This window comes from Mirounga angustirostris, unplaced genomic scaffold (assembly GCF_029215605.1).
Source record: "Mirounga angustirostris isolate CCGP_5_RB_7025 unplaced genomic scaffold, mMirAng1.0.hap1 SCAF_13, whole genome shotgun sequence".
Lineage (NCBI taxonomy): Eukaryota > Metazoa > Chordata > Mammalia > Carnivora > Phocidae > Mirounga > Mirounga angustirostris.
The window spans coordinates 80,720,478-80,728,419 of NW_026991721.1; positions in this window are offsets into that span (position 1 = coordinate 80,720,478).

The window sequence follows — 7,942 nt, forward strand, 5'->3', positions numbered from 1 at the left end:
ACAATCTCTCCCTTCTGTTGAATCTTAAAATTTGTAGAGAATAAATTCCCTGATCTAAATTCTGTGGGTGGATGGGTGTCTGGGTGGCTCAGTTGGTTAAGCAACTGCCTTCACCTCAGGTCATGATCCTAGAGTCCTGGGATCGAGTCCCGCATCAGGCTCCCTGCTCGGCGGGGAGTCTGCTTCTCCCTCTGACCCTCCCCCCTCTCATGTGCTCTCTGTCTCTCTCATTCTCTCTGTCTCAAATAAATAAATAAAATCTAAAACAAACAAACAAACACAGAGCTTTAAAAAAATAATAAAAAATAAATAAATTCTGTGGGTGGAAAATCAAGTCTCTTTAAGCCACTAACAAACTTGAACAACAATTTTTAAAACTTCAAATTTTATCACATTAGAGTTTGGATTGAAGTTAGAAAATATCATTTTAGTTGTTGCAGAGACTAGCATTTTGTTGTATCTTAAAATGGCTTTTGAGAAAGAATGGCATCGTAACCTAGTAAAGTCATTGTGTGATACACATTGACTGTATCTTAATGCCCAAACTTTCATATTCCTTGCTACTAGTGGTGTGAAGACTTTTAAGTGGTCCACTAAGACCACAACTAAATATGTTGGTCCTGTCCAACTCAGCTGAATGGAGGCAGACTTGGGGTATGTCTAGTCATAAATTAGGGCAGCCAGAGAAATGTGAATATACCAAAATTATTTAGCTTCCAATTTAAATTATATTAGTTTATTAGTACTACTAGATAATCATATTATAACTTTCCTTAGTTAGATATGATGCCAACTAAATTCAGGAATATGTTATTTACAGTGCTCACATTGGTTTAGAATACAGGATTTTAAGATCCTCCAACATTGTGCTAAAACATTTTAATAAAATCATGCTCTCTATCTCTTAAAAAAAAAGATACTTAATTCCCACTGTTAAAAAACAAAATTCAACTGAATAAATTTCAAGATCTAATTGGCTTTATTCAATGATTCATGACTCAGGCAGCATCCCATCTAGCAGATGGAAAAGAGCTCTGAAGAGCTGAACACAACGGATGACTTTTATAGAAATAAGGGAGCAGAGACAAGGAAAGAGCAGATTAATTCATCTTTCTTTTGGGAATGGAAGGGGTTTGTCAGGTGAATTAACATACTGGTGCTGACCAGAAACTTCCAGATTTATTGGTTTAGGATTACCTTTCTGGGAGAGGTTGAAACTGCAATTAGGTTAGGTATTAAGTTTTGGTTCGGTTACATGGGCTTAGCACAGGTGACTCCATTTTGGATCTGTTGTCTCTTTTTTAACACTGCAAATTTCCGCTCTATGAGGGCAGAGACTGTGAGGGTCCCATTCACTACCAGATCCTAACACTGAAAAAAACCTCCTGGCAGGGGCGCCTTGGTGGCTCAGTCAGTTAAGTGGCTGCCTCCAGCTCAGATCATGATCCCGGGGTCCTGGGATCGAGCCCCACATCGGGCTCCTTGCTCTGCGGGGAGCCTGCTTCTCCCTCTCCCACTCCCCCTGCTTGTGTTCCCTCTCTCGCTGTCTCTCTCTGTCAAATAAATAAATAAAATCTTTAAAAAAAAAACAAAAAACCTCCTGGCATATAACAAACTTTCAATAAGTGCTTGTTAACTACATAAATGATTTGGACAACTGCAGGAGGAGGGTTGGGTCCTCCTAATATGAAAGAAATGCCAGCAGGCACCTGGGTGGCTCAGTTGGTTGAGCAACTGCCTTCGGCTGGGGTCATGATCCCGGAGTCCTGGGCTTGAGTCCTGCATCGGGCTCTTGGCTCAGCGGGGAGCCTGCTTCTCCCTCTGACCCTCTCCCTTCTCATGCTGTCTCTCTCTCCCTCCCTCTCTAATAAATAAATAAAATCTTAAAAAAAAAGAAATGCCAGCCTGAGGTATGTAGTACAGGCTCAGAAGGAGGGAAGCCTCTGGAGTCTTGGGAATGAGTTTTGGAAGGAAGAAGCAAGAGCACAGGACTGGCCATCCTTTGAGATAAAAGGGCAAGTCATTGGTCTTTGTGAAACTAGTTAACTATGCTTCCACTAGGAAAAAACATGCATGACTTAATAAGAATACTATTAGAACCGAGTTGTCAAAGTTGTCTTGGGTTTTCCAATAGTCTCTCTACACCGAAATGAATGTGCAATTTAATTTTACTAGGGAGGGTGAAATTAATAAAAATATCTATAAAACTGGGGCGCCTGGGTGGCTCCGTTGGTTAAGCGACTGCCTTCAGCTCAGGTCATGATCCTGGAGTCCCGGGATCGAGTCCCGCATCGGGCTTCCTGCTCGGCAAGGGGTCTGCTTCTCCCTCTGACCCTCCTCCCTCTCATGCTCTCTGTCTCTCATTCTCTCTCTCAAATAAATAAATAAAATCATAAAAAAATTTTAAAAAAATCTATAAAACTAAGAACCATGAGTTCACATGTCTCCATAACTAATTCTGTGACCTGAAGTTAGTGGACTTTAAAATCCAAACTTAACTCAGTGGGAGCCAGTACACACTGCAGCTCTCCCCACAAATGGGACTGGCATCCGTATTATCAGGAGTGGGGAGTGTAACCCAGGGAAACCCATAAAAGAGTTTGTGGCCAGATGAGAACTGATTTCAGGACCAGATATTGTCACTGAAGAGTTAAGTGTGTATTTTTTTTTTAAAGATTTTATTTATTTATTTGAGACAGAGAGAATGAGAGAGAGAGAGCACATGAGAGGGGGGAGGGTCGGAGGGAGGAGCAGGCTCCCCGCCGAGCAGGGAGCCCGATGCAGGACTCGATCCCGGAACTCCAGGATCATGACCTGAGCCAAAGGCAGTCGCTCAACCGACTGAGCCACCCAGGCGCCCATTAAGTGTGTATTTTTTAAGAATGACCTATAAACTGGCTTCCCAATAATATAAGAAAGAGACACCCCAAATTTAGAAAATATCCGATGGCTGTCCTCAATGGAGCAGTTTCCTGTTCAGTCACTCTAAGAAAGAGTCTTAACCTATGGTAGATTGGGAAATTATTCTAGTTAAAGACAAATCACTCCAATCTAAGGAAAGACTTGAATAATAGACCCTAAAAAGACTGATAAATGAAAAAGAGTAGTTTGATTTTCCACCTTCAAGTGGGGACTTTCAAGTAGAACAGCTGTAGGATTGGGGTCTAGAAAGTTCTCTTTGGTTAAAAAAAAGGAGTGAGGGCCGCCTGGGTGACTCAGTCAGTTAAGCATCCAACTCTTGGTTTTGGCCAGATCATGATTTCAGGGTCATGAGATTGAGCCCTGCATTTGGGTCTGCACTCAGCAGGGATCTGCGTGAGATTCTCCCTCTGCACCTCCCTCTGGTCGTGCTCGCTCTCTCTCTCAAATAAATAAATAAAATATTTTTTAAAAGTGACATATGTTATAGCCAAGAGGCAAAATAAATCAAAGGGTGAGGATATATACAAGTAAAACTGATCTCAGGTTTCAGTGAGGTAAAATGGGGCCAGATGAGGGAGACAAGTCAAAGCATGGAGCACTGGGTGTTATACGCAAACAATGAATCATGGAACACTACAACAAAAACTAATGATGTAATGTATGGTGATTAACATAACATAATAAAATAAAATAAAATAAAACAAGTCAAAGGGATGCTGGAAGTGTGTGGGTGGTAAACTCAAGTGGGAGAGAATAAAAAATGCCCTGGGGATTGTGACAAAGAGAGCCCAAGCACAAGGTTCCTGGCTTGAAGAAAGACAGAAAGTGAAGATGGAGGGGACTCTCCCTTGCCCACACCTTAACTCCCCCACTTCCTAGTTTAAATAAATCCAGAGAAAATAAGGAAAGATAAACCAAAGGAGATTCATATCCCCTACTGTTTTCTTCATAGGCAATCTGGGAACCTGCAGAACAGCCCCGACCATGTGGAAGTCAGACTCCATGGTGAGAATAAATCCAATATAAGACTCCAGATTGTGTTGCAAGTTTGTTGTGGCTGCTTTTTCCAATTACTGAGCAAGTACAGAGATGTTACCAAAGCTCTCTGATGTGACTACTACAAAAAATAAAACCCCAGCAAGCAACCTGATCTGAGAGAAATTTATGTTGACTAGAAAGAGAAACAAAGTCTCTTGATGCTAAAAGCTACCGTGAGGATACGTAAAGAACTGAATACCTCTAGGTGACAGAGCAGAAGCACATCAACTGGTCAGCACAGAGCTGGGAACTGAAGAAAGGATATTTGCAAAGACAAGAAAAAGTACATCCCCAGAATGTGAAAACCAGAATTCTAACCTCAGGTCCTCAACTGGCTAAATGCACAACTTCTGATAATTTACTTAGTTTTCTGAGATGCTTCTCCTCATGGTTAAATTTCGTCCTATCTGCTACTTTTCCACTGTCAGTTGTTGTGTTAGGTACTGTGCTAGACAACGAGGAAGCTGTAACAAATGAGATCTGGCACAGGTCCTCCACAAGATTACCTTTAACCAGAGGACACAGATAATGTTTCAAAGAAATCACCTTCCTTCCTGAAATTTAGAATTAGAGAAGTATGTGCAACATATAGAAATAATCAAATTTTTTATTTGTTCGGGGCGCCTGGGTGGCTCAGTCGTTGGGCATCTGCCTTCGGCTCAGGTCATGATCCCAGGGTCCTGGGATCGAGCCCCACATCAGGCTCCCTGCTCGGCAGGAAGCCTGCTTCTCGCTCTCCCACTCCCCCTGCTTGTGTTCCTGCTCTCGCTATCTCTCTCTCTGTCAAATAAATAAATAAATAAATCTTTAAAAAAAAATTTTTTTTTTTATTTGTTCAAAAATACGTGTGTGTATCTCCTGGATGATACTGTGCTAGACTCAAAGACCAATGATATGTTACCTACCCTCAGGTTGTTTGAGCCTTGATGAGGTGATAATCATATAAAGAAAAGTTCAAGTCTCTGGACAATATTAAGCACCACAGTGGAGAGAGCCCTACACAAGCAATATGAGGAGAAAGGGATTCATTCAGTCAGGAAAGGATTTATTCACTTGAACAGGCTCTTGAAAGGTGAGAAATTCTTCAGGTGTATAAATGTGGAAGGACTTTTAGGCCATAACAAAATGTGTAAAAATAGAACGCCAAGAAATTACAAGGAATTTTCCAGAAATAGAGAAATACAGGTCCTTGGAATTCCCAAAGCAGAACCCAAAGGTGATGGGCTCGGCAGCTGAGGTTACAGAAGCAGAGTGTTCAGTCTATGCTAGGATTTTAGACTTGACACTTTAAGGAAAGAGGAGTCAGTAAGGTTTGGAACAGAGACACACGTGCTCAAATTCATATTTCAGCAAGCACTTCTGGGTGGTATCAGAAGGAATGCAATTGTAGGGGTCAGTAAAGGTTATACTATAAAACCATTAAAACACAAAGATCAAATTAATGACATGAAAACCAGGTCACACTAGTGTTTAATTTAAAAAGCTAGTGACAGAACAGTATGCACAGTACAGTCCCATTCATATGTGAGTTGCTTGCTAAAAAGATCATTGTAACAGTAACAGCTTCTAAGTTTTGAGAGCTCACTGTCCTTTAAGCATTTTGCTAAATAATAGACAAAATATGCTGTTATCTCACTTTTGCCAACTGATACCAGTACAAATATGACCTGCATTTTCTATCTGCAGAATGAAGGTTTTGTCTGAACAACTTGCCCAAAGTGGGAAAGCCCAGAACTGGATCCACAAAGTACCGGGTGCACCTGCTCAACTCCTCCACCTGTACCAACCTGAAATCATAGAAAAGGGATATTTTAACAGAATAAATCTATAGAAGTTATATATGTATATATATATATTTCTGCAGTGATACATCTGAACATTCATATTAAGGAGGATAAATAAAGACAAAAAGTGTCAGGTCAATTCAAAACTGGTTTTGTTAATTAATTTTGTTAATTTTGTTAAATTAACTCACATTGGCTCAAGATGTGCTGCCAAATGACTCGGGGGAAAAATGCAAGGTTTCACAAAATTTTGTAAATGCCAGAATTATGCATAAGGGATTGTAAACTTGAAAGTTTTGACATTATTATTGCAATGTACATAGAGTTCTAGTTTCAAGTTAGCTAAGTGGACGTATCTGTAATCTTCCTCCCTTGTACCAAATGGTGGAAATGATCAAGAAAGACAGACTTTATTTTCAATAAGTGAATATAACTAAACTCAAAAGCAAGGTGGAAAAAAGCTCAGAGGTTCAGAAAACAGGAATCCCATAGAAAGAGAAAGCAAATGGGATTCTGTAAGAGAGCATAACCACTTAGAATGGCCATGATGAGGACCTGTCCCCACAAAAGAAAGGAGAAACCTATGGGAGCCCCAGGCTTAGAGTGGTGAGATCTGGAAGTTATAGGAGGCCAATGGACAGGCTGTAGACAGAGTGTTTTGATCCAACTGCAGATCTTGCCAGCTCTGGTAGCAGCTCTCTCCCTTTGGCCCTTAGGCCTGCGGGTGGAAGTGGCATCCCTAATTCCTGCTGGTGCAAGCCCCAAAGTGCTTCATCATCCCTCACTGGTTTTCTTTAATTTCACCCCTAACAAAACTCACCTCAGTCACACCTCTTCTGAGTGTACCCCTCTTCCCTGCTGGAAACCTAACTGGTAGAGTAATTGATACCAGAAATAGCCTCAGATAATAAACCCTTAAGATGAGGTTTTGGGACTAGGTTACAAAGATGTTTAATAACCACGTAGATAACCTTCTTGTTGGAGGGAAATGGATATCATCAGTGTTGATGGGTGGCATGAGTACTCAAACCGTCACCAGACAGGCATGGGGTGGAGTGCAGGTAGAAGGCAGGCACAAGATCAAGGGGCTGGGCACTGGTTCCCATGGCAACAAAGACTAAAGTAGTCAGGATGTGTACACAGCTCAAGAAAAGTGGAGAAAAGACAACTTAAAAGCTTTGAATGTCCAATTCAGGGAAAGGGAAGAAGATGAGAAAGCCTTTGATGGAGGCTGGTATAGTAAGAGTGGACTCAGTCATGGCACAAGCAGACACAGATGGAGCTGAGAACAAATCCCTCCACCTTCCCCTAAATCAGCTGTCCCCCATCCCACCATGGACCACTAGCAGAGTGCAACGCCTGGTCCAGGAGAAAATGGTCTATAGATTAAAGAGTGTCAGGATTTTACCATTTGGTATCAACAGGAGTCTGGGGATCATGTATGGGATTTGGTTCTAAGGGTGTTAAGCTAGGCCAAGGGGGACAAAACTATGAAATTAGAGCAGACAGAATTCACTGAAAGGAGTTGATCTCAGGAAAAAATATATAAAGAGATAGATACAGATAATAATGGGTAGAGTAACACTTAATAAATGACAAAATAGGGTTTAAGGCAAACAGATTTAATAGCATTAAGGAATGCTAGTACTTAAGTGAGGAAAAGGAAATCTACAAAGAAAACCTAACAATCCTGATCATATATAAATTTAACAATGTAACCTCAAAATACATAAAGTAGAAAGTAACATAATTACAAAGAGAAATTTACAAAGTCAATGTTAAATAGGGGACTTTAACATACATACTTCACTGAAAACACTTAGCTCAATCAGACAAAAATAAATAAATTGAATAATGTTTTTAATAAGCTTAAGTCAATAGGTATACAGAGTCTCTTACAGACACAACAAACACATACAATTTTTTCCCACATTTGACTACATATTAGGTTCCAACGATGTGTTAGAAAATTTCAAGTAATTGACATTTTATGAAGAGTATTTTCCATACACAAACACCAAAGTGGAAATCAACATCAAAAAGATTTAAAAAAACCAGACTACCAACTCAGGAGATAAGAGATATTGGCAAGGATGTGCAGAAAGGGGAACCCTCTTACACTGTTGGTGGGACTACAAACTGGTACAGCCACTCTGGAAAACAGTATGGAGGTTCCTCAAAAAGTTAAAAATGGAACT